Raw genomic sequence first — 27,198 nt, 5'->3', positions numbered from 1 at the left:
ATTAAGCCATGCGTGTTTTTATATAACTTATACATTTATTCATATAAATTATACAGAATAATAATAATATTAACAGAAAGTTTATATTTTTATTTTTTTACAGTGACTTACAGATTGAACATGTTCAAAACTCATTTTTTTCAGTGTAGCCTGACATATTCTGGTTTGTAATGGACAAACAGTGTGTTGTAATTTCTCTTTGAATGACATTGCAACATGGATGTGTGCACTACATCACTCCACTCTTGTCTTGCTTCTGTGTATTGTTTAGCTCTGAACAGATACTGTGTTTTATTGAATTTATTCTGATGTGTTCACCGTGAATTCAATTACATTAGCCTTGATAAAGACTAAAAAAAACCTGGAGGAAGAAACCTGCTAAGTTGCAGTTAACATATGCTGCAACGAAATGTGCTTTTGATGTTACATCCTGTTTCCATATGCTGTTATTTACTCATTAGAGAGGTCAGTTCTGATAGGAATACTGATGACACTTTCAATTTGCACAACCAAACATAACAAAATGTATTTTTATTACTGCAGGTTCTTCTGCCCACATAGGGTGTGTTGTATGTTGATGTGCTGAAGTGTGCTGAGGAAAGAAATGATTACCGCTGATAAGTCTTCTCTTGTATTTAAAAAAGGTCAATGTCAAAGGACAATGTCAAAAACTCTTGTCAAATGAAATCTTGATCTTGAAACTTGGTACACACTTCGCAAACCCCCCAAACAGGAAAGTGGACAGAAGAGAAAAACAAGAAGATGACATATGATCATTGTCTGTGAACTTGTAGCCAAAAGGTGGCTCCCTTGGGTTTCTGTAGTGTAGTGGTTATCACGTTCGCCTCACACGCGAAAGGTCCCCGGTTCGAAACCGGGCAGAAACATTGTTGTTTCTTTTTTTTAGGTACTGAATATATTTTTACTTGTGTCTCTATTTCTTTTATGATTGTTCATATAGAACTTTTGTACATTTTGTTTTTGCTTATACTATTTTATTTTATTTTATATTTCTTTACATTTGTGGTTCTCAAGAGTGTGCAACTATTGTGACCAAGCAATTTCCAATGTGGATCAGTAAAGTCTAAGTCTATACCTGCTATTCTTCATTCTTTGTCAGTGGGGTTAGGGTAGGGTTAGTTAAGGTTATTTAGTTAAGTCATGTGAAAACAAAAATTTGGCCTTGCATGCTTTGATACAAAAAATTTAAATTTTCAAGAAAAGTCAAAATAATCCACACATGAAGCAGTGATATATATCATGTTGCTGATCAACATGCTTCAGTAAATCCAAAGAAATGTTAAAGTCCTCCCATATTAACAAAAATCCACACTTTTTTTTTTATTGTTGCTACCTTAAATATGAAAAAGGCACTGTACATATATACTGACGTTAGAGAGGGCTTTTCACATTTTTACACAGATGCATTTTTACTACTGTGAGTTCTTCTGCACACATGTTACACATACTCAGTTAATTGTACAATCTGCAACCTCATGCCTGTCTGCCACTAAATCCCATACACTCTATACTTACTGTGTATACCATTAAAAGATCTGTTTTCAGCTAGAAAATGGGGGTTTGGTTCCATGTGATCTTACACTAATGAAAACATTTCTAACAATCCACTACAACCTTACACACTAGTGCCATATTATAGTTGTTGGTCATTTATATCAGTAGCCACCATAGCTGAGCTATGTGTCTGATGCTGACACAAGGCAAAAACACTGACATTTAACACACAACCATTTCTCTCTCTGTGACCGCCCCGTAGTATGTTGCAGACAATATAGCGAAACAGAAGACAAGAACATGCAAGGGAAAAAAAAAACTTGTGCGCTGCAGGTTCTCCTCCACACATGGAAAGGTGACAATCAAGATGCTATTAGAAATGTGTCCTTCCTGATTTCAGAGTGGTGAAGCAGCTCCTTCAGTAAAGTGGTGTGCAGCCTTAGCTAGGGTGAACAGCTGTGTCGTAATTATGGACCTTCAAACTGTTTTATAATGTGATACCGGGAGAGACAAGGGGCCAGTTTGTACACTGTTGCACTGTTTAAGCATTTATGGCTGTTTCTATTGCAATAAATACATCAAATTTGCAAAATGCCCTCCCAAGTATAATGGCCAAGACTATAAGTGCATTTTAGCCCTTACAAAATACAGTATGCACATTCTGGACAGGGGATGCACAATTAAGTCACTACTGCTGCAACAAATGGTGCACATCTATACACACAGAGAACAGTAGAAAGTAGATACATTTAACATAGCAAATGAGTCTGCAGCTGCAATGCTAAACATTGCATACACTGAAACGTTGTATCATTAAAACGAATGCTTTATATTTGTATTTTGCATCTGTACTTTCTCGCAAATAAAAGAACAAAGTGATCTTTACCAGCTGACCTCAAATGGTTTCCACTGCTGTCAGTAAAGCACCTGTGTCATTAAACTAATGTGTCACAGACCTGGATGAACAGATGGGCTCCACTAGATCGTTAGTACCCACAATCCACAGGGGCGTCTGTGGCATCACTTTCTGATTCAGCTCTGTTCATGAATATTCATGTTTCTTCTTTTCTTCTTTTCTTTTAGATAGTGTCATGAGAGCTCAGGCCAAAGTTCCACTGAGCATATGTGGCTGGATATGGATCAAATTATCAACCTCACCCTCATTTGTCACCAGATATTTTTGGGCACATGACCACGTGGGCATGGGCACGATGGTCAATTGCCAGTTGACCATTCCAAGATGAATTATGAGGTTGAATTAAATGTCTCTATATCTTATTATAATGGATTTTTATAAATAAAGCTTTTATTAAAACAGAGGCATAATCATTCTCACTTGTCTTTAACTTTCTGATGTCTCCACCAGTGAACTTCACAGCCAAGGGAATGGGACAAGGTGGTGATGGACTCCTCTATTAACCAACTTGTCACTCATCATCTCTTGCTCCATCCAAACAGAGAGGACGATGGTGCTTCTGCTATTTTGCTACAGTCTGTACCTTCCTTATTTTGTTTGCTGTTGCACATTTTAACATGCTCTGCTGATTGCTTTTGCCTGCCTTGGCTGACAGCCACACAGAGCCTAATCACAGGGCTGGAGTTTTGTGTCACTGCTGCCCAAACATAATCAACCGGACAGATTATGCTAATGCACTCACATCCAAAAAGGAGTGTAAGCCTCAGTACCCAGATATTACGACAATCCCAGTCAAAGGCATGTGACAGACAATTCATTTTCTCCAGGGATTTTCTCTCTTTACTCCATTTGAAAATGTACAATGTGAGTGATCTAGTAGACCTTATTCTATTTTCTCCCCCTGCATTCATTACGTGTCATTCAACGAGCCTAGGCCACAAGTTACTACATTAACGCATTGTTCTGTATTGTACATACCAGGCTACAGAAAATCACAGCTGGATAATTATTGGATTCATGACCTGAGACACATTAATATATGAGAGATTAGATTAAGGTCTTGCAATTCTAATATAATCTGAACAACAAAGACCTGCAGCCTCTGACAAGGAAACATCGGATGTTTATTATGATTCACTTCACACTGGTCACTAATGATGGGCATGTAATAAGGGAATTACTAAAGTTTGAGTAGCAAATTATGACAAATTACAAATTCAGCCTTGACAATAATTGTGACCCAAATGAAACCGTTTTTGATGCGTACTCTACCCAACCCTACCCAACCAAAGTTTGACCAAAAGATCAGTTTTTCATTTATTCATTTTCTGTAACTGCTTGTCCTGTGGAGGGTTGCGGGTCTGGACAGGTCTCCACTCTATCTCAGGGCTAACACTGAGACACAGACAATCATTCACACTCACACTGCCCCAGATCAGTTTTGTAATGCTTATTATAGTGGTCGAAAGTACACATTTTGCACTATTTCACATAAGGGTATCTTTCTATAAACAACATGAGTATGTCTTTCACCTGACCCTTTGTAATAGTCTTTGCCAATATGTTATGTTATGTTTATTTTATTTGATATGGATATCACCAGTACATTTATGCTCTCCTAGTGGACAGACCAGATGCTTTACTTGGGTGTATATAGCACATATGATCATAACAGTAATATTAATAACAATAATAAACAAAAGTCCGTATTTATATATGTGAACGTCTCTCTCTCTCTCTCTCTCTCTCTCTCACACGTAGCATATATATATATATATATATGCTACGTGTGAATGTGGCCTCACAATCTGTAGAAAAAAATCATAAAATCTGCGTCAAGACAGTTTCAAAATAAAAAGCCTTTCCGAGGGTGTGTACGTGACGTCACCTCAAGCGAAGTCTCCATGGTTACGGCCACTGGATACGTGACAGTTGGAGAGCATGGAGATTAATCACATGGGTTTGAATCATAGGCTTTAATAGCGTCTAAATTGCGTCTATTTTTTTTAAATTTATTTTTTCTTTTAATGAGAAGAGTTGTTGTGCGATTGACTGAACTAACAGATCTGAAAAGCAGTCGGAGATATATTTTTACAGAAATTGCCAAAAAAAAAAAAAGAGACGTAAATGGATCTCTGCATTACGAAGAAACAACTGGAATCCAGGGACAGAAACCTGGTTTTGTGGTTCACATTTAGTGTCAGGTAATATTAATTTATGCTGCATTTTGTTGATGACATTGCTTCTTTAGTTACGTTCTGGGGGGCTGTCAGATACGTTTGTCGATGTTGTTGTTTTGGCGTATTTACGGCCGACAGTACTTCATATCCTAGATTAAGTAACAATAAAACAATAAACATTATTTGCGAATCCTGCGATCACTCCACGTCATGCTTTTAACGTCCCGTCGGACGCTAACGTATGGCTAGTACTGAGTACTGTTACTTCTCAGTAACTCAGTACTGCTCTTAGCGTTAGCATCTTTTATTTGGCTAAGCTGCATTTATCATAACTGAAATGAACCAAAACTAACTGAGTTTGAGGTTAATCCACTTTTCCAAATCCATGCTAGTTTGTCGAGTTCAATTGTCCTTATTGTGACATTTTTCCCGGTATTTTCCCCTGTATTTATTGATTCTCTCAGGAGGACGTGGCCTAAGGCGGTGGTGATGACAATGCATGCCCTCTATAGTTGACAGTTGCTATGGCTTTCTCTTTGATGACGTCATCATGAAATCATCATGACGTATGGCCACGGAGGAACCGAGGTTTTAAATACAGGTCCTCTGACAGTCATCTGGCAGAATCTAGCATCCTGATGGATGCAGGAGGACCCCTCACTGACTGTATGGAGGGGGGTCCGGGTCACAGATCACCTGTTAACCAGCACAGAGACCCGATGGGTGCAGGCAGAGACTCCGCAGAGTCTCTGACAGTTCTGTGCCTGGCCTGTGCTTTTGGACAGCAGACCTGTGATCGCATCCTGCACCAGGAGACCCCACAGGTGGGGACGCTCTCAAGGAGACTTAGAGTGTCTTTGTTTGTGCCTGTTGTCATAGTGTAGTCACCACGCTATATGAGGGGTAACGGGTTCATCATCTCATTCATTGGGTAAGAGTGTGATGGTGTTGAGCAAAGTCACCCTGTAGCAGGTCATTAGAAGCGAAAAGCATTGACCATCTTGTGACAATGCAAAGTTCTGCTGGGAAACTTTGTAAACTTTATCACAGTGGTCAAGTCTCTGTGGGATAAATAACATTTGTTTTTCTTTTTTCTCTTTTCTCTTTTAGGTGTGGCCAGGTCTTACAGCATATCTTGATTTCTTCAATGAAGTGACACCTGAATGGTGGTACGACAACTTGCAGATGTTCCATGTGCCATTAGATGGGTCATGGATTGTAAGTTATGGATAGAAGACAGTGTTGCACAAAAGGGAAGCAGTGACCTTGACTCAAAGGAACTACCGTTTATTCTTCCTGACGTCGTCTCCTTTGGTTTAGGACATGAATGAGCCATTACACTTCTTGGATGGATCAACCAATGGCTGTCCATCAAGCCCTCTTGAAAATCCTCCTTTACACCCCAGGTGGAAAGCAAAAAATTTCACATAAACGCACAAATACCAAAGATATGAGTCTCAACGTGTAAAGCTGTCTTTTCTTTTCAGGTGTACTTGAGGGTTTGCTGGGATCTAAAACTCTGTGTGCCATGGTTCAACAGAAGCAGTCCATACATTACAATCTGCACAGTCTCTATGGACTCATGGAAGCTAAAGCCTCTGCAACGTGGCCATCTATAACACACACATACACACTAAGCATGGGGATAAAAGGTCTTTCAGAAGGTGATATTTGAATAAATCACTGTGTCATGCAAGGATTTATCCTCTTCTCCTCAGATGCAGAGCACTGACATCATTGTTGAAAAGTGCGTGATATCACTATACAAACTGTAGATTATATAAACACAGTCACACATTCCCCAATCGGTGCAATTTCCCGAACATACTAATTCACCTTTGCGCTTCCATTAACGATCGTGTAACAACACATTTGATTTGTTTGATTGAAAAAGATGAACGGTAGACCAAAACTTGTTTTTCAGCTGAAGCTTCTACAGTGATACACTGATGTCAAGTCTGTCAGGCCGGGTGCCAAAATCAGAGTGTAAAAGGCAGATACATCAACATCAGAGCGAAAAACCCGTGTTGTTGCCGCATTCCTGTTCATGCTGGAGCTGCATCGAGGAGAGCCGATAAAATCCCAGGTTGACACGGGTCGTAAACCCGATCAATTAAATATTAAAATGAAATTCAGTCGATGAGCCCCATTTTTCCATTTCGTAGTTTTGATCTGAGTCTAAATTGAAATATGAAAAAACAGGCTTTTTTTCTGTTTTTTGTGTTAGATTAAAAACCAAAAAACAATAATGACCTGAGAATTTTGTATTCATGACGTAACACAATATGATAAATGGGAGAGCATCATAGCGTGCATGTAGAGTTGTGCAGTTTTGCATGTCAGGTCTTTTCCGAAGAATCTGAAACAGTTTATGTTTGGTTTAACCTTCTTTCGGATGTACTGTATTTGTTTATCACATTTTAAGTTGTTATCTAGTATAATTCCCAAGTATTTCACCTCATTCACCTCTGTAGTTATTTCATTTTAATCTTCACCCATAATTCTGTCCATAAGGCCTTATCTATGCCAGTTTGGAAGGCGCTAATTTGCATTTTGGCCTGGTCTGTCCTGGTCTGCCCAGAATCAGTGCTGTTGTGTATCCAATCATTAAGACCAACGATCTGTAGAATTACATTCCCCTCAGAAAGCTGCTGTATTGTACAGACTGGCTACATCCCATCTTCTGTATTCATTAGATGTTTATTTGAAAGTTATTTGTAGTCTGGGCTCTAGCCTGTATTTGAATCCTGCTTCTGCATTTCATGCAAAGATTGCGCACATCCCTATTTCTCTCTGCAAGTTTTTAATTGTAAGCCGCCGTCGTGCTGAACTACATGCTGTATCTAGACTAGACTATACTATACTGTAAATGTTACTCAGTGCTATTCATTTAAAATGTAAAATACTGTGTCACCTGTTCATGTTCTTTTCTTTTCATTTCTTTTACATCTTTTAGATATAAACGAAGATTTATTTATTTTATTTTTTTATCTACAGTGAACCATATCGCTCAAACCCTGATACAAATTAGAATCCAGCCTGTGGACTAGAAGAAGAGGAGACAGTCAGAGACCTTGAGGTGCAAGAAGTGAGTGATGAGGTCTTGCTTCTCCTGCTCATTAGACACATGAAGGAAAGAGGTGGGACAATACAGCTCTCAACTCTATGTGCCTTTTGCTTTTCTGTTAACAGCAAATGCTCACATACTGCTATGGCCTGAATAATACATGCACACATCAAAGTGGAGACTCTCTCTGTAGATTTTAACGGCCAAGGCTTACGTGGACCAGCCCTGAAAAGGTCACAGTCCCAGTCTCTGCAAAGCCAAAGGTTCTCAGCCCTCTCTGGTGTACTTACTCTCAGCACCATCCAGACCCATGAGACAATATGTAAACTATTTGCAGGGATATGTAGTTTTACATTTATACAGATGACAATTTGATTAAAGCAGAGGTTTTCAGGCTAAAGACCCTAAACTGATGAGAGAATATGAGATGAGAGTGTGGCCCCCGCACCTACTATAAGTATTCTATATTGAACTCGGCCTACTGGTATCTATAAATATACATTATTATCATAATTTTGCATTCAGCATTAAGCTAATTACATAATACACTGATTCAAATATATTTTTTTTTTAATTTCAAAAGGCGCAACAGTAGGGTGGCCATGCACCTGCCATAAACACAAATATACCTATATCAGTATATATAATATTGCAGCGTGCTTCTGGATTTCACCTATATGCAGTCTCGTGATTGGCTCAGCAGCAATAGGGATGAATTGACAGGTCTAGTGTGTATATAATATAATGTATATATATATATGTATATATATATATATTCCTTCTGTAGGTGTCCTTACACTCCTTCAGTTTGACTTTGATTTGCCCGTGTATCCTCTTCAACTCATCCCTATCTCTAGATCTGAAGGCCTGCTCCTTCTTGTTTAGCAGATCCTTCAGCTGGCTGGTAATTAGACATAAAATGTCTAATCAACCAAAGATTTTGCAACCACCTTGCAGTACCTCCACAGATCCCCTAGGGGTTTTTGTTCGCTTTTTGTACGCTTTTTGTTCATGCTCCTTACTTCTTTATTTTCCCTTAGATAGGAAACTAACTAAACTACCCAGACACTTAACTCTGACAGTCATATGGAAAATAAATAGGCACATCTCTTTATAACTGTCTATCACAAGGTAAATACAATAATCTGCATTCTGCACATAACAAGGCACTCTTAAGTTTGTCACACCCAAAACACAGCCATAGCTGCCAGTAGTTCCTCACATCAAACTGGTCAAAACTGTGGAACAACCACTTGACGGTAGCTAGAAGCCTTGAAAGATTCAATGTGTGACCTTGCATGTTTTCAGCTGCCTTGCAAGCAGTGTTGCCAGACACAGTGGATGGTTTCCAGCCCAGATATTTCGTTTAGTACCACCCAGACTGTGTACACTAATGTAGCCCATCATAAAAAGTAAACAATGCAGTGAACGACTAAAAATCATCCAGAAACAAACTGCAGCAGCCAGACAACAAAACCACTCACATCTGGGTACTAAGCCATTTTGTGACATCATGAAGAGTAAGAGAACTTCAGTTTTGTTTCAAATCAAAGTAGTAATTAGAAAAAACAACAAAATGACCATCCTGATTTGCTGAGTGTGGCAACACTGCTCGCAATGTAAATGTAAGTAAAGAGTTGCAGAAGTAAATACACTTTATTCTGTGTTGACTGCTAATACAAGAACATTTGCTCATTGTGTTGCTCACATTTTTATTGATGATTATCTTCTGACTCCACTTATCTCCATGCTAGGTTTCAGCTAACTGTTTTGTTTTTTTTATTCGTTTGGTTTTAACACGGTGAAGGTTCAGTGATGCTGCTTTCAAATTCATCCCTATCAACCCCTTGTGAAAAAAAAAATGTATTCGGGCAAGCAATACATATACAGATGAAATTAGCAACTAGTGTGTACTAGTTCCCTAACAGCAGAATTTTTCTAATAAGAGAGACAAAACAGGGCTTAAAACCTGAAAACAAATGGTCTACACCAGGTAGCACAAGGTAGCACAAGAGTCCAAATTCAAACAAAATTTTTAATATTTTTAACTACTGCTGTAGTCCAAAATATTTTCCGAGAGGAGACAAATACTCTTGATTGTCTTGATTATCTCTACTTAATTTAGATACAGTGTCCCAACAGCTCTTACATTGTGATAATAATTAATTCATGTGGATGGTACTTAGACATGTATCACCCACCTAGACCAGACCAGACACTCACACCCCATAGTAATGACACTCCTTGATGGTAGCAGCCATCCCCAGCAGGATGCAGCCTGACACAGACACACATGAAGAGCAGCACAAGGTGTTGACCTGGCCTTCAAATTCGCTAGATCCTAAAATGATCAAGTATCTGTGGGATGATCTACAGAGGCCCCTCCCCTCAACCCATAGGACCCAAATACTCCTAATATTGTGTTACCAGACACCACAGGGCACCCTCAGGAGGCCCATGTCTATTCTCTGATGAATCACAACTGTTTTGTACAAGGGAGGCCTACACAATGTTAGGAAGGTGCTCATAATGTTATATTTGATCAGTGTTTTTTGCTGCCTGATAACTAATTAATGCATTTAGTTTGTTAAGCATTAAAAACATTGTGAGCATGTACTCTGTTTATGAATAGTACATATAACTGACAGTTGTACATATTAGACTTAGACTTCAATCAAGGAGCTGGATCATTCTGCTGGAATCTCCTCTGACCCTCAAATGTTTAGTGTAGTGGATGAGATGGATTGTCCATGACGGAGAGCAGTTTATGTCCCCCTGTCCCTCAATGACACAAATGACTCCAACTCCTCACTTGCTGGTACTACTCCCCCAACAAACCACAGCAAAGAATGGGTCACTCGCAACAAGAGACTGGTAGAAAGACTCTTGTAACTTACTGCGCATATTGAAAGACCTGCGCTTCCTGAGAAAGTAGAGTCTACTCAGGCCCTTCTTGTACACAGCATCACTGTTGTCCCTCCAGTCCAGTCTGTTGTTCATGTTGACTCCCAGGTACTTGTAGCGGTCCACTACTTCCACCTCCAGGTCCTGGATGGTGACGGGCTCCACTGGCGTCCTCTTCCTCCGGAAGTCAATGACCAGCTCCTTGGGCTTATCCACGTTCAGGAGTAGGTGGTTTGCCTGGGACCACTCCAAAAAATCTGCGATCAGTGTCCTATACTCCACTTCCTGCCCATCTCTGATACCCCCTTCCACTGCAGAATCATCAGAAAACTTCTGCAGGTGGCAGGACCCAGAGCTTTATCAGAAATCAGAGGTATAAAGAGTGAACAGGAAAGGAGACAGAACAGTTCCCTGTGGTGCCCCCACATTACTGATAACAGTATGTGACAGGGACCCCACCCCCCACCCCACCCCCAGCCGCACAAACTGAGGCCTGACAGTGGAGGAGGTGACACCCATCCTGAGCAACTTCTCACTCATCAGAAAGGTCTGAATGGTTTTAAAAGGGCTGGAGAAATCAAAGAACATGATCCTCACAGTGCCCTTCCCACCATCCAGGTGAGAGTGAGCCCGCAGGTAGATGACAGCATCATCCACATCAACATGAGGCTGATAGGCGAACCGAAGATTGGTCCAAGACAGGGACCACCAGGGGCCCTCGCCTGAGCCAGGACGAGTCTCTCTAGGACCTTCATGATGTGTGACATCAGTGCAACCGATCTGAAGGCATTGAGGCAAGATGGAATGGGCTTCTTCGGCACCAGTATTATGCAGGATGTTTTCCATAGCACCGGTATCCTTTCCCACTCCAGACTAAGGTTAAACAAGAAGTGCAGGATGCCAGTCAGCTGGAAAATTGCAGGTCTTCAGGACCAGGGGGTTTACATGGTTCAGGCCAACTGACTTGGCTTGCTTGATTTTCTCCAGCTGTGCTCTCACCTGGCCAGGTGTCACAGTCATAGGAATGGTTTCTTCAGTGGGGGTGGGAATTTGGGGTGGAGAAGAAGTAACAGGCTATAAGGGGTCAATGGTGAGTAGTGAACTGGCCATCTGGGGGGTTGTAAGGACACGATTGCTGGAGCGAGAAGAGCCAGCAGGAGGTCCAGCACTGAATCTATTAAAAAATACATTCGGTTCATTAGCTCTATCTGGGCCACTTTCCTGCTGCTTGGCTTTGGCCAGATCTTTCAACTGGCTGGTGATCCAGGGCTTGTTGTTAGGGTAACAGCAGACAGTCCTAGTAGGGATTACTGTATCTTCACAGAAGCTGATATATTCGGTGATACAGTCTGTCAAGCTATCTATGTCTTTCCCATGGGGCTGGCAGAGCACATCCCAGTTGGTGGTCTCAACAGCAGTCCTGCAGAATTTCACTAGCCTCCTGACTCCATCTCCTAACTGTCCTTCTGGAGACAGACCATCTCTTAACTGCAGGAACATACTCAGGTGATAACAGGACCAGGTTGTGATCAGATCGACCCAACAGAGGCAGGGCAGTGGATCTGTATGCATCTTTTGAATTAGCATACAGTAGATCCAGAGTTCTATTTTCCTGGGTTGCACAATGGACAAACTGATGAAAAGTTGGCAAAACGGTGTCCAAGGTGTTGGGATTTAAATCCCCAGAAATGATGACAAGATCCTCCGGGTGTTTGGACTGTTGCCTAGCAACAATGGCGTGGATCACGTCACATGCTGTTGCTTTGACAGCCAAAGGATGGATGTAAACTCTGATAAAGATGACATAGGTGAATTCCCTCAGTCAATAGTACGGACGCATTCCCACAGCTAAAGCTCATTGAGCTAATGAACACACAGATGTTTGGACAAACCTGGTGAGAACTGTTGTCTTGCATTGTAATATTTTGCACTAAGCTACAACTACAGCATTACTGTACATTTTTACAATTTTTTACAAAGAATGTAAGCGTGTTGCCAGCTGTTACATCTGTCGTTGATTGCAAAGGAAATACCAGAAAATCTAGTGTCATTTTGAAGTTAGAGCGGACATTTTATTCAACAATAAATTCAATGGTCTATTGACATTCAACAGAAGCTCATTACATGTTATTAACAGATGTTTGATGGACTTTTCATGTAAAAAGCAGATATGTATTTGGTTAGACTACAGGTATTGGTCTGGCTTTTGATCTTAAAAAATTCTGAGTTTAGACATTAATATGCATTATGTTAAAAGACAGAGCCTTTTAACCTTTTCTGAGCTTTTACGCTGCAAAGCATTGTAGTTTAGCTACGGTGTTTGCAACATCGGATGTGAGCTGAGAATATACTGTGGTGATTTGTCAAGTTCTTGTTGAAAATGTGTTCGCGAAAAATTGAAACTAAGAAACTGAGAATAATGTAAATCCACTAGAGTGCACATTCTATCACTAGCTCTCAAATGAAATATTGATTATTCAATCTCAGTCTGTTGCACCAGTAGAGTCAGATAGCTGAGTTCCTTTGGCTTACTGGATCTTTGACTCTTTTCAGTTGTTTACTTTGGCTGTCTGTTATTTCATATAGGGCAAAGTGACGTAAAGTACAGTTATCTCATATTAACCCATGTGTGCTGCTGTCTACAGCTTTAGATGAGTGAGTGGATGGAGTCAGCGAGAGCCTCTGGGAGTCAATCATACCAAGCAGCAAACCAAAACAATAAGCTGAGAAGAGTTTAAATTTGAAGAGAGCTGCTGAGGGATGATTTCCAGCGCCGCAGGGAGTGCTCTCACTTTACAGGGTGTCCTTTAATTCCATAAGATAAGATAAGATAATCCTTTAATTTTCCCACAGTGGGGAAATTTGACATTACAGCTGCCTGGGGTTAAGGACGGTGCACAAGACAATGGAAGCTAAAACATTAAAGAAATTCAGAAATAACAATTCAATAACCATTTAAACATTGTCTTCTGAATTGCCCTCAAACCCATGACCACTGTTGCATTAGAACAGGAAGTTGACACAAGGCACTTGTGAGCAAGAGCTAAATAAATTTAAAACTACTTAAGGTTGGCAAGAAGACAGACAGAACCAAGACCAGGAAACACATAATAGATACACTCAAACAAAGGAAATAGGGTACTTGTAGATTTAGTATGCAGCTTTTGCAGCGCCAGTGTTGCTTGGTTTTGCTAATGCGCTAAACCTGAGCTACACCCTCAACGGCGTCACACTGCGACCGTACACATTATTCTACTTTTATCTGTTCTTATTATATGCACTTATAACAGTATGAAAGCTGTCCAAGCCAATTGCCCCTGGTGGGACTAGTAAAGTTGTCTGATTCGGATTCATTACTGTGTGAATGAATGGATGGATCAAATGCAGAGAAAGAATATCTGCATGTGGGATCAATACAGAAAAAAATATTTCTAGTATTATGAACTTCATTGGATTCCATTCGTAACTGGGTTGGACTGATACAGTTTGCTGGGGTAATTGTACTGCTGTAAAATCAGTTATACCCAAATGTAGTAAAGTAGGTGAGCCTCAACATTACAGTGGATATTACCAGAACACTGTGGAGGTTTCATAACAACAGTTTTAAAATCAGATGCACAGACAATTGAAGCAAACCTCTGGCATCATGATAACTAAATATGTGTAGCATGCACTTTAATGCAACAACTAGGTATATGTAACACTCTGTTTTTACAAAATAAGTGACACTGAGATGGACGAAACATTTATCTTTATTACAAAGGCTTTTTTCTTTTTGTGTCATATGTATTATCAGTAGAAAACAAGGGGCTCTGTCTCACTGACACTGCTGTGGCTTTCTGGTGAATAAGACAGGAAGAGGTGAATGCTGGGCAGAAACCTTGACTGTAGAAAACATAAATTTCCATAGATATGAGACAAAGCCTTAGTGGCGCCTTTGATATTTCATGGAGCATTTCTTTACCCATTTGATTTTGATAAGGTTAGAGACAGTCTACCAGATGGAATAGCAGCTCCGGTAAATATGCCTTTCCTTGCCAGAGATTCTATTATGGGGAGCAGACGACTGACCTCATAAGCATGAGGGAAATAAATATGTCAGGGATCATCCAGATGAGGTTGGAATAATAGACCAGCAGAATAAAGGGCAAGTAATCATAAAAAAAGGCAAATGAAAACAGCTGGGCACCGTGGTGTTCCTTTCAGGTGCTGGCTTCAATCACTAGCTCAAGATCAGAGAGGACATGTTGCCTCAGTGGTCCACCTAAGGAAGATTTTGATAACAGTTTGTTATCAAATCAAACTTAAATTATATAGCACTTTTCATACATACAAAGATGCAACACAAAGTGATCTACATTAAAAACAATCACCCTTTACCCCCCATACCCCAGACCCTCATTCATGCACACCCCACCCCACCCCACCCTAACCCACTCCTAAGACAAAATAGGATATGGCTGAGCACTGGGGGGCCAAGTGAGGAAACACCATTCTTTTAGGAGCCATCCACACTAAGAAGTGATAGAGCACACGGCTACAGAAGATGCTGCCACAGAGACCACCTGACCAAGACACACAGGAGCCCACACCACGGCTTCAAAGCCCCGGAGCAGGACCCCCAACCATCCAGGCCAGAACAACCCCCAGGACTAAGAGACAACAGAATAAAATATAAACACTACTACTAAAAGGAATGAGGTTAGGTTGAGTCCTCCATCTAGTTTCAGAAAGTGAAAGTGCTGATCAGTGTAATGAAGCCTTGATGCTTTGTATGTGGCACAAAACAGATTAGAAGGAAGGTCTTGGGCAGGCCATGTGGGCTTCTTATTCGTTCTTTATCAAGTAGTGTATCCACTGAGATTATGCATGCCTGACAAAGTCACAACATGTCCAGCCTGAGAAAAAGTGTAAGTGGACAAAACCCAACAAATTAAGAAAACCTTTTTATCCTTATGACAGCAGATGCATAGCAAACACTCACAACACAACACTAGCTAACACACAAACATGCCAGCTAACTTACTGAAGGTCTGAGCGGTTCATCTGCTGCTCCGTGAAATTTACTGGCACTCCTTAAAGTGGCAGATTTGTGAACGGAGTGCCAATGAAAACAAACAGTCTTCCACCACAAAAATGGCACTTGCGACCCACAATGCATTGCATGCTGAAAAACGTTGAAGACCCCTTTCCTAGAAACATAGGAGCTAATGAATGCAGCCAAATGACCAGTGCTGTTCAAGGAGCCTCTTTTCTGTTTCTAGTTGTCTTATTTTTGTCCTGAAAGATTTAAAAAGGCAATTTATTTGGTTTAAAGGAATTTATTAGATTTATTTTTATTAGATTAACATACTAATACATTATCTTCAAACACACTTCACCTTCGCCCCCTAGAAAACAAATGTCACTGCATGCTACTTTTAATACTTGAGAGTCTTGCGTATTTAAACTTGTGTTTCTGCTCATTTCCACTGATCAGTAGCAAATGTCAACAAGTCATAAAGCTTTGACCAACAAGTTCATCACTTCATAGGGTCCTGGGAACAGTTACATTGTCGTTTGCGCATCTTGCAGCGTGTTATGAGCTTTTACCTTTCAGTTCAGTTCCTTTTCAGTTGAGTTCTGAGTATTTGGAATGCACCTGTAAACCTGAAAACATTTTCTTAATTTGCTTGTGTTTTGTCTGCAGTGCGTTGAGCTCTCTCACCCACCATAGATGAAGCTGCACTCAAAAAGTGACGATCTCTGAAGTGCCTACTCAAGGCTTCTGAAGAGATATGTAAACACTGTGGCAAACCTACGCAGTGCCATCCTCCTGCCTTGGTGACACACCCTGTAGACTGTAGACATGGATGACCACACATGTCCGAGGAGTGCGGTAAATAGATAAATAAATGGAGCGTGGACAAGGCTCCCAGTGTCAGAGATGTTCTCCAAAACACACCGGTCCGTGAAAGGCTAGACAGATGCAAAGCTGCAAGACATCCCACGGTGTTCTGTTTGAAAGAGTTTTTACTGATAGTGAACTTTTATAGAGGATTTCTCAGAGGGGTCGGATATCAGTATTTCTCCTTCAGGTTAGTATTAAGACCCTTGAAACACAAGGCTTTGTTTAGGATTATTAAAAGGATTCTGCAAATGAAAAGCAAGCACTTTTCAATGATCTGTATGTTTATGTATAAGTTCACGTTTTCTGCTCTGTAGGGGAGAAAGACGTCAACCTTTAAAGCTGCACTCATCAATATTTGATTTTCATTGCATTAACAATGGATCAAATGGCTCACTGTGTTGGTTTTATTTCTTGGGTTAAATCTGTCTGCTCACACCGATCTTGTTCGCATTTCAATTCTTGCAGCATTGTATTAATTAGATGTCCAGCCACACTAACAATCCTTTATGTGTTGGATGTCTAAAAAAGACATAAATAAATGTAAGCTTGTGGGCGAAAATTATATATATATATAATGTCTAATCAACCATGGACCATCAACCCCTTAGGGGGTCCTGGACCCCCTGTTGAAGACCTATGATTTAGAGTGACTCGCTGACTCGTTAAATGTTCCACACAAACTTTGTTCCTCTTAAATTAGAGCATGTAACCACCAGGGAATGCAGTGAGTGATGATTGATACGGTTGACCTTTCACTATAGAGTAAAGGTTAATGCTACCTTTCACGTGTTATTTTGGTGGATAAGGAACCGTCTTTCCCCGTAACACAGTAACAATATTTGATAACATTTGCAATGTTTTCGCCTTACACTAAAAGTATCCTCATGGCAGCTCTGTAATCCCCTTGATGACTATTAATCAGCATTCTCTAATTGTCTTGGCTGAACCCATTACCATAAATTGTGAAGCAGCGTTCCCAGTGTTCGCCATCAGGGTCCAGTTCGTGCCCATTAAGGATGTGACTTAACACAAAAAGGGAGGGAGAGAGAACAATCGAGGGATGTTCTTACAATTCCTGGATGTCTTTTCACACTCATAAGTGCCACTGGCAGACACGTGTCGGTTCTCCGTGAACACAGCTCCTAATCTTCCCACAGCAAAAGGAGAAAAACAAAGCCAGAGTTGAGTCATCTCTTTTCTTACCGCCTGTATACACTGTCTTCCTTGTAGTTCTGCATTCCTATCAGATGTTTTGCAGTAATATGATACGCATGGGGCCAGTGTGATTGAGCATGAGAACTCCCAGCCACTCTGGAGGGAGGTGGGAGAGCAGGAGGAGGAGAGGGCGGCATTGGATGAATTTATAGATAGGCTATCTCCTGAATGCAGCCTTTGATATCTCTGCCAATGAATTTAAGCTCTCCAGAAAGAGATATGAGAGAGCCAGGAGAGTCAGAGGCAATCTAGGCCCAAGTGCACAAATTCATTCTTCCATCCGACAAGCTGCTGATATCCTTTTCTAAGCACGACATGTTTCATGTGTGAGCTGTTAAAGCCCTTCGCTCTCTCCTCCATCCTTACAATGTGTTTTAATATCTCTGTCTCTAAAAAGCTGTTGGCTTTTTTTTTTTTTTAGGCGCAGCAGTCAGCATGTTTAGTGTATTTGCTAACACAGCAAGGAGAGACAAGAAGACAAACATGGAGAATGTTCATCAGGATGACATTTATCGCGGCTTGTCGTGACATTCGGTCTTAAGATTTCACACTGTAGACTCAGTCTTACACTGTCGCACTACCTACTCATTTATATTGTCATTACTGTGCTCTGTGATTATCTTTTGATCCGCAGCTGATAGAAACAAGAAGCCAAGTCATGTATTTGAGCGTTGCTGTAAGCTAAAACTACATGCCATCCACATTAGTGAGACGATGAGATCAGTCTCCCGAACACTCTTTGAAACAGACAGGAGATCAGCTGATTCATGAATGTGTTTTACAGCTGAAGCTTTATTATGATGTCATACACAATGCAACAAACCCCCTCACACACACTGAACGCACAGTCCCTGGTATTCCCTATTGCACTTTTGCTCAATCTAAGACTGCTCCCTGCTGGATAAAAGAAGTCATTACAACAATATAGCTGGCAGACCTAAATCACAGCGAGCTATTTCTACCTCTGTTTCTGCAGCAGCTCTCACAGTTTGATTCATGAGACGCGCCTTGGGGCATGACAGCTGCATAAATTTGATGATAGTTCGCCTATTTTAGTAAGGAGTGCGTGAATCTATCACACGCGCACCGCCGTTGAAGGGTTTGTCATAATCAGAAGTCTAGGACGGTGAATCACTGGAAACTCTGGCTTCACAGATCTGAACCCGTTTTCACATAAAACATCGTCCAGGGGGGGCAACGTGAGGACACAGTCGACCATAATTTGATGGAACATAATAACTGGAATTCATTTTCCCATATAGCATTAATTACAGCTCAGTCTTTGCTTTACAAATAACGCATACGGTAGCTCAGTGTCATAGACTAAAACATAATCCTTACATTAAACATAGAATATTAATTAATGTAATGTTGCATTATTTAAACTAATTAGTTTAAAGAGTGCTGCAGTAAGGTTGCTCATAACTCATTACCATCAGCATAATACAATAGCATATCAAATACTTTCATGTAACCCATTTTCTTGGGTTACATAAAATGAATGTATGTCATAATACATAGTAGTTTTGTTATAATATCTGCTTATAATGTATAAATCTGCCCGAATCATGCCCTGTACTTAATTATAGTCAATACAAAAAAGCTCATTTCAGTTTGACAACACAGACAATATCTCTTAGCGTGTTAATAAAAACATGCACGCACAACAAAAGATCCATCTGTAAAACATCCCAACACGTGTTTATTTTCTCGGTTTGCCACTAAACCTTCAAAATATTAAAAAGCCACGTGCAGATATTGCGCTACTACGAGGCTCACTTTCCCTGACAACGCTAATGATAAGACCGACCAACGCACCGAGCACAATACACACATAAGTGGTGACTAACGGGCGCCCCCCCCCCCTCCCCTCCCATCAAACAGGGTCCAGATCTATTAAGCAAACCTTGACTGTAAATGCCCTGCGGCACAGCTTTTATGTGACACCCCGCAAATGACATCGCAGATCCTGCAGGTATGAAATAGCCTCTCCATCACGGAGCCCTGTGAGATTTCTAAATGCCCGGGAACGAATGCTCCGTCTAATTGCTTTCACTTGAAGCATGTGCTTAAAGCAACAACGCACTTCTCAGCTGGTTGCCTTGCTACGGGAATCTGAAAAATAGTATATGAATGAACAGATTTGTTTTAGGGGAGCAGCACAATTTTTTGATAAAGGTTTTTGTATAAATTACAGCTCAGTGAGACGCTGTGGGGACGGAAACTGTCTTAACTTGTGCCTCAAGGGGTTTGTCCACAATAGAAAGCGCACTAATGTGAGGTTTCTCCTGCACAACAGAGGAAACACCTCAGGGCGAGTGATATAAGCTCAAAATTAAACCAGCCAAAAGTTTAATTCTGAGCTTATATCGCTCTTCTGTGAGCTACTATGTGCTTATATTGAATATATTCTAGATTTTATTGTGAATTGCAGCTGTAGTTTTATTTGTCTTCACGCTGCCATAGTTTTTTATTTTCATTGCTTCTGAACCAGAGAGCTGCTAACCTGAGTTTTGTTGTTTGACTCGTGGAAGCACAAGATACAGTCATGGGGCGCTGAAATAATAAAATATTTAGCTGCAAAATTATAACTGCATCAGTCTCATATAATGGTGACACCCTGTGGTGTTCTAATGGTCTAAATCCACGTTTGCATTTGTTTACCTCTTAAAGGCAAGGAACCATATTGGCAACTTCATTGTTCTTGACTTTTTCCATGAAAATTAAAAAAAAACTTAACAAGTTTCACAAAAGTAAAACAGTCTTCTGACGCCCTACAGTAAGACTCTAGGGTTGAAATTTAGAACGTTCAAGTGTAAGGCAGGTGAAAGCAATAACCAGGGAGGGCTGATAAGAAGTAAAATGCACGGAGAAAGTCTAGCTGCTCACACATGGAAAACAAAAGGGACAGGACGAGGGCACCAGGATATTTTCAACATAAATCAGTGAACTGAAATAATTTACAAAATCCAGAATACGCTTAAATAATGCAGATAAATACAGAAATCTTGATAAGCTGTTACTGGTAATGATATGATAGAGGTGTTAAAAACAATTTTATGTCTATATCACCTTCTCTTTGTAACATACAGGTGAGCGTAACCTGTTCTGTCCTCTACCATGCCATACTTTCTGTAGCACTACATGGTGCCTACAGAGCGTTTTTCTTCTTTATCACAAAATAATACGTCTTAGAAAGAGAGAAATTTAAGAAGTAGCAGAGGAACATACGCATGCTCCCTCATCCAAACTCGCATTTTCCGAGACAGGAAAATAAAGTCCCCTGCGGATTTGTTCCTTGAGCATGTTCTGCTCTTCAAAGCCATTTCAAGCTCATGCATGTCTGCATCCTATGGAGGTTCTCTTTAGGAGGATTAGCATAATGAGGCCACGCTTCAGCACATTAAACAGCTGCCTGTGCTCTTTTCTCACCTGCACCTTCTCTTCTCCCGCGTCTTAAACTCACGAGGCGGAAGAGCGCCGCCATCATCACACTCTGCAGGACATCCAGTGGGAGCAGATGATAACATGCACAAGGTGGGAAGGGGTTATGTTCCAAGACTGGGCACACACAGAAAGCATAATCAGATATAGATTTGGAAGCTGTGTCTGAATGGGGGAGCTGAACTGAAGGACAAAACGGTAGATAGTGAATGGAGGACAGGAATGGTATGTGAAGAAGAGCAAAGCAGCTGACAGGGATTGATTGTAATCAGTGTTGTTTAGAAGTGGTGTGTGTGTGTGTGTGTGTGTGCATGTGTGTTATGAGGAATAAACAGGGCTTTAGCACGTACTGGACAGAAAGTGGAGTCATGTGAAGGTGAACAACCCTGGTGGTAAAAGGGAGTCTGGCCTTGATTCAATCCGCAGGGGAATCAGAAACCGCTTGCTTGTCCTCTCAGCCAGTGTATCGATAAATTGATAAACTCACTGAGTGGTAGGATTAAGGCAAATCTGTAATCCAAACCCAACGGTTAGCTTCCTGCTAGGCGCAGTATCTGGAGCTAATCTTCAACTGATGGATGATTTCACAGCAGCGTGAGTATTTGGATCCCTGGGAAGTGGGATCCAGGAACGCACTCTGTGATCTCTGAAACGTCCACTTTGAGAGCACATACCACACATCACCAAGGCACGGCTATGGTTAGATGTTCAGAGCATGGATGTTTGGTGGAGTCGTGGATGGAGTGATGCTGGTCAGCAGACACGGTCAACATCAGTGCCACTTCACAGAATGTTTGGCTTCAAGGATATGCATCGTGTGAAGCAATGTTTTTTTTCCAGTTCCTGCTCACATTTTTTATTTAAGTTGAGTGCTAAAAGCATTTTGTACAGGCACTCAGACGGGCCACCAAAAATACATTTTAAAACGCTGCCAGCGGGGGAGGGTAGGGCTAACCTTTTTCATGGTTTCTTTTCTTGTCATTTTTCCTATTTTTTCCCCCCATTTATTTTCTGAACTTTCCATAGCACATTTTCACAGGCATTTGTTCCAACTGCGCCTACCGTTCCTGAGTTGCCATGGAAGCCATCCACAATTTTTTCCCCCAGCGGCTGAAAACAACAGCTGTGTTCTGGAGAAACCTTTCATGGGCTGACAATTGCTATTAACAAGTGGAGAGGAGGCACCTCCGTTCCAGTGGCTGACTTATTCAAATCACTCCTCCTGTGAACAACTGGGAAGATAAGGAAGCAGCCGTATCCTATTAGGTGTAATGATAATTGACAGGTATCCAAAAACAGATTAAGTGCACATGGGCTTGTGTGTGCAACATACACAAATGACTGTGTCGGTTTTGGTTTGTTGCAACAAGATAGTGCTCAGCCAGCTGGGACGGGAACAGCAGAAACTACAATCTGAAGGAGGAAGTGCATGGAAGCGCAGTGCAGCTGTGTGTGACACACTATACCATTAAGATATAAAAAGAGTTTTCCTTTTATCAACGACTAACAATAAAACTGGATATATAGATAGATAATTTTCGTTTCTATTTTCTGCTTCACTTTCAACAATGGCGACTGAAACTTTGAAAGACGAGTCGTACAAATGTTTACACCCCCAAACCTCCTCATTTAACCTTTACTCAGTGTGTTCCACCTGTATTGATCCAAAAACAATCACTTAGAAAATTTCGGAGATGGAGAAGCAGTCGGAAACATTCTTTATTACACAGTATGAGATGTTACAATCCCTTGAAGACAAGAAGACACCAGTAAGAAGTGATGGGATATGTGACTACATGTCAGACAACACTTTTCCCCTCTGCAAAACACAATTACAAACCCAGTCCAACTGAAAAAAATAAAAATAAAAAATGACCAGCAGGCTCGCCGTCAGTTACCCCTAGCAACCAACAAAGAGACACCAGCTAACTAGCCTAGCCAACAGTGGTAGGTAAGAAGTGATGGGATATGTGACTACATGTCAAATAACACTTCTCCCCTCTACCAAAATCAGGGGCAAAACACATTAAGATGCCCAATCCAACTGAAAAAAACAACAAAAAAATGTCTGTCAGCTACCAACTAGCAACTATGTAGTGAAGTGGAAACACGCTACTAACAAATCGACCAATTACAGCGATTGTGGTCTGCGACACTGTGGCATGGTTGTATTCCTGGGTTAGGTAAGCGCACGCCCACACCCATCAAAACTTATTTGAACAGAAGAACAGTATGATTCATTTATTGTGTACCCTGCATGTGTGTGGTAAGTGAAAAAAAGCACTTTTTCCCATATATGCCACTGACCATCTTTGTTTCAGGTGAATGAGCAGCTTGTTGCCCTCCGTCTGTTTCTTCTTAAGACGTCAATGGTAGTGATGAATCTCAAGAGTCAGTGAAGCTTTTTTTCAAGGCTTTTCAGGGCTAACACCTTGGTGAGACATCATATTTAGCACCTGTCTTTTTCTCAAGCATTTCCAACACTAAAATCCTCCATGTCAAATCTAAATCATGCAGCAAAATTCCCTTGGTGTGATAAATGGGTTCGTTCCATAGCAGGTGCGGTAGCGTTATTGTCTTGGGCTCAGCACGCCATCTGGTGCGAATCATCACAGTTCTGTTTTTGTGGATTCAGGTTCACACCCTCTTACCAAGATGTACTCCTTCTGGTTTAGCATGTTAAAATTGGTAGGTTTGGTGAAAAGAAAGACCTCAAAGCTACAGTTGTGCTGATGTGATGCTAAAATTAACCAGTTCAAAAGTAATTTCCATTTGCTCCCAATCCAGCAGTTTAGGCACCATCTGGTGCTCCTAATAAGTTCATAATGATTCATTACCAGCTTTAGACACACTCTTGAATAGTTATGAGATTCAACAAACACCGGCTGTAATGATTTCAACATTAAATCAGAAGCAGATTTTTCTTGGTTATAATAATATTCTATTTTTTGTTTGTGCATGAATAAGTAAATTGAGGATATCGAAATTACCCATACTCCAAGTGTGTGTGTGTGTGTGTGTGTGTGTGTGTGTGTGTGTGTGTGTGTGTGTGTCAGCGTAAAACTGGTTAAAAGAAAATATGATGGAATCCAAATCAGTACTTTTTTTTTATTATTATTTTTGTAAAAACAAAAACATTCAAGTTGTCCAAGCCATGAAACGAGGTCAAAAGTGGACATGATTAGACAATGGAAAATTCAATCCTTGAATAATTAATAATAATTGGAACCTGTAATTTTCCCACAATGAGGAAATTAGTTCCTGCTGTTTGACTCATCCATTCGCTCACACAGTAGTGTTGACGGTTGGCGCAGTTTGGGGGTTAGATGCCCACTCAGTTCACCACAGTCATGGACACAGCTGGGGGAAAACTTGCGTCTCTAACCACTACACCACAGCGCCCTCATAGACTGGTGACCGTGACTGGAATTTTGATTGTAATAAGATGAAAGATGAACACATTCAAATTCCGTCTATGCCTTGCACGTACACGTTCAGCTACACTAAACCTTCAAAGAACCTTTTTTTTTTTTTTCCCCCAGATAAAGGACCAAACATAACTTAGAAGTTCAAATCTATTTGGATTACATGCACACTTTCACTTTATGCCACTTTGAGTGTGTGGCGAATAATTGTATTTCTACTTAGCCAAAGATCAGATGTGAACTGCTGTAGATCTGTGGGGTCTTAGTCACTGAAAAGTGAGGCTCACATGTATTACAGCTAAGTTTGTGTTTGTTTGTTTACTTTTAAACCACACAGTGGCGACACAGATATCACAAGGTTTTAAATATGCGTCTATTAATCTGAATATGATTACTTATTTAGTTTTAATGAGGGTGTAGATGGACTTGTTAGTTAAAAAAAGAAAACACAGCTCATTATACACACAGCATGTTCCTTCCCTAACAAATCATTCTGCTCCTGGCGCCACTTCTCCTGACCCAGATTTACACTGAGAACTGAATAACTAATAATCCGGTGTGTCCATTCATAAAGACAGCAGAGACAGAGGGACACGCTTCTATTTAGGGAGTGAAAGTCTTTTAGAGTACTACGCCATAACCCACATATAGCATGCGCCGGCGTGAGCCATTTATATTTGTGCACTCGGCAACAGTGGCGTCTGAATTGCTCCTCATTGTGCTCCATCTTTATCGATCCAAAACTATCAGTTCGAAAACTGCGCAGATGGAGAAGCAGTCAGAAATAATGATAAAATACACGGAAACGTGCTACCACCAAGAGCACCAATCACAGCTCTAGTGGTGTGCGTCATCGCTGCACCAAGTTACATTTCTGGGGATCAGTTATGGCGTTAGAGTTTGCACAGGGTACGTGCAGCTTCTGTGCCAGCGTAACGCAGAAGTCTAAACCGCCTATGAGGTCTGTGCCTCTGGAGTTCAGTTCCCCAGAGTTTGGCCCTCAGCGATCAGGAGTCGGCCCCGTCCTCCCCTCATCAACTCACACAGTTTGTTCTATTTTGACACAGTCACTGCATCCTCTACAGTTGTCCTTTTCACAACGTCAGTTTGAATATTTTCTTTTTGCTCTCTCACACAGCTCTGTTCCTCCGCTTGCTAAATTTTACGTGTTGAGCATATTATTAACAACTATTCTTGGAGAGGCAGAAGGTGATGTTGTGAATAGAAATTTACATCCCTCAAAATTATACCTCCACAGCATATAGCGACGTCGGGCGGGTGTGCTGTTCAGCACCGCAAGTGTCCAAAAAGAATGAGTAAGAAATGAAACACCTATCTTCAGATATTCAGATGCAGCGCTGCATGTAGACCATGGCTTGCAGAAAGACCTGACATTTCCGAAATTATGAAAGGAAACAAATTATCATAATTACAGTTGGAATCTGCAGATTTTAATGAGAGAATGAATTTGTTTTGGGAGAAGTGTTATCGTGACCCAGTTTGGAAAGTTGTCTGGTTTCTAAAGGATGCTGTTCATAAGAACAATGCACCCCTCCTGAAAAATCCATTTTAAAGGGCTTTCAATTAAAGCCCGTGCTTCAGTGAGTGAATCAGCCCTCACCGCTCTGACAAGGAAGTGAAGCATGCGCTCGCTCAAACATGAAGATTTGCTCCTGCAAACTTGAGGGTCTTTATCGGAAACAAGATTCTTATACTTATACCGATTAATGAAAAAATGTTGCTGAGTTTGAATGTTTTATTTTTATGAACAGTAATAGTTTTAATAATGACTGAATCCGTGATAAAAAAAAAATACACTTGTTCAGCTTAAATACCAGTAATTCTAATTCCCTCAGGGAGTGAAGGATGGAATGTGTCTTATTTCTGTATGGTATCTTCATGCTTCATGATCTAAAAGTCTCTATAAGAAGTTTAAAAAAAGTTGTGAATGTCTGAGACCCTGGGACTTCAACTGGGACAGTTTATGTAACTGTTAGTTGAAAATGACATTTAGACCTTCTAGCCAAAGGTTTTAGTTGAACATTAACAAATTAATTCCAGTAAATTAAGAAATTGTGGGTTAGGCAATGTCCTGATGAAAGATTAACTTTCCATTTTGTCTATCATGAAGAGGGAGAGTAACAGAACAATACTGCATGACAGTTCATTTCTAACCCACTCTGTGAATACTTTCATATATGATTCCAAATGCCCTGAGTCCTGATTAAAGTGTTGCATAATACCTAAGTGAGAGCTGCAAAAAAATACGTTATGTAAGACCATTTAATTCAGTGACATTTTGGAATTTGCAATCAGTTTGAATCACACAGCAGTTAGTCATGCAAACGGTTCGTATTTTAAAATGCATTACCAATACGTGACCTCTTCCTGATTACAGGACTTGAAGTAAAATGGAAATCGGAGGGAAATCTGTGTCATGAAAACTGTAAAATGTAGTTTTAAATTCCATACTCATCTAACATTTCTGCTAGTTTGTGAAAATGATTATTGTGAAATTGTTTTGCAGCGTTACTATAACTATAAAATTGCCATTTTATTGCTTCAGATTTTTTTGATGAAATGACGACTGTCTGACTTTTGTCTCTGGAGAAAACAAAAACTGAACACAGCTCAGTTCTGAA

At 40.6% G+C, this 27,198-nt stretch overlaps 1 protein-coding gene and 1 non-coding gene across 2 annotated transcripts in view; one reads left to right on the top strand and one right to left on the bottom strand.

Annotated features, from left to right (window-relative positions):
• LOC125017363 (inactive dipeptidyl peptidase 10-like) overlaps positions 1-27,198 on the bottom strand; it is a 100,973-nt gene that overhangs the window by 66,167 nt on the left and 7,608 nt on the right. The gene's annotated exons all lie outside the window — the stretch shown is intronic.
• Positions 815-887, top strand: trnav-cac. The gene has a single exon. It is a non-coding gene; the product is annotated as a tRNA-Val (tRNA).

This window comes from Mugil cephalus, chromosome 12 (genome assembly GCF_022458985.1).
Source record: "Mugil cephalus isolate CIBA_MC_2020 chromosome 12, CIBA_Mcephalus_1.1, whole genome shotgun sequence".
NCBI classification, from domain to species: domain Eukaryota; kingdom Metazoa; phylum Chordata; class Actinopteri; order Mugiliformes; family Mugilidae; genus Mugil; species Mugil cephalus.
This window is presented reverse-complemented; position numbering and strand designations above follow the sequence as displayed.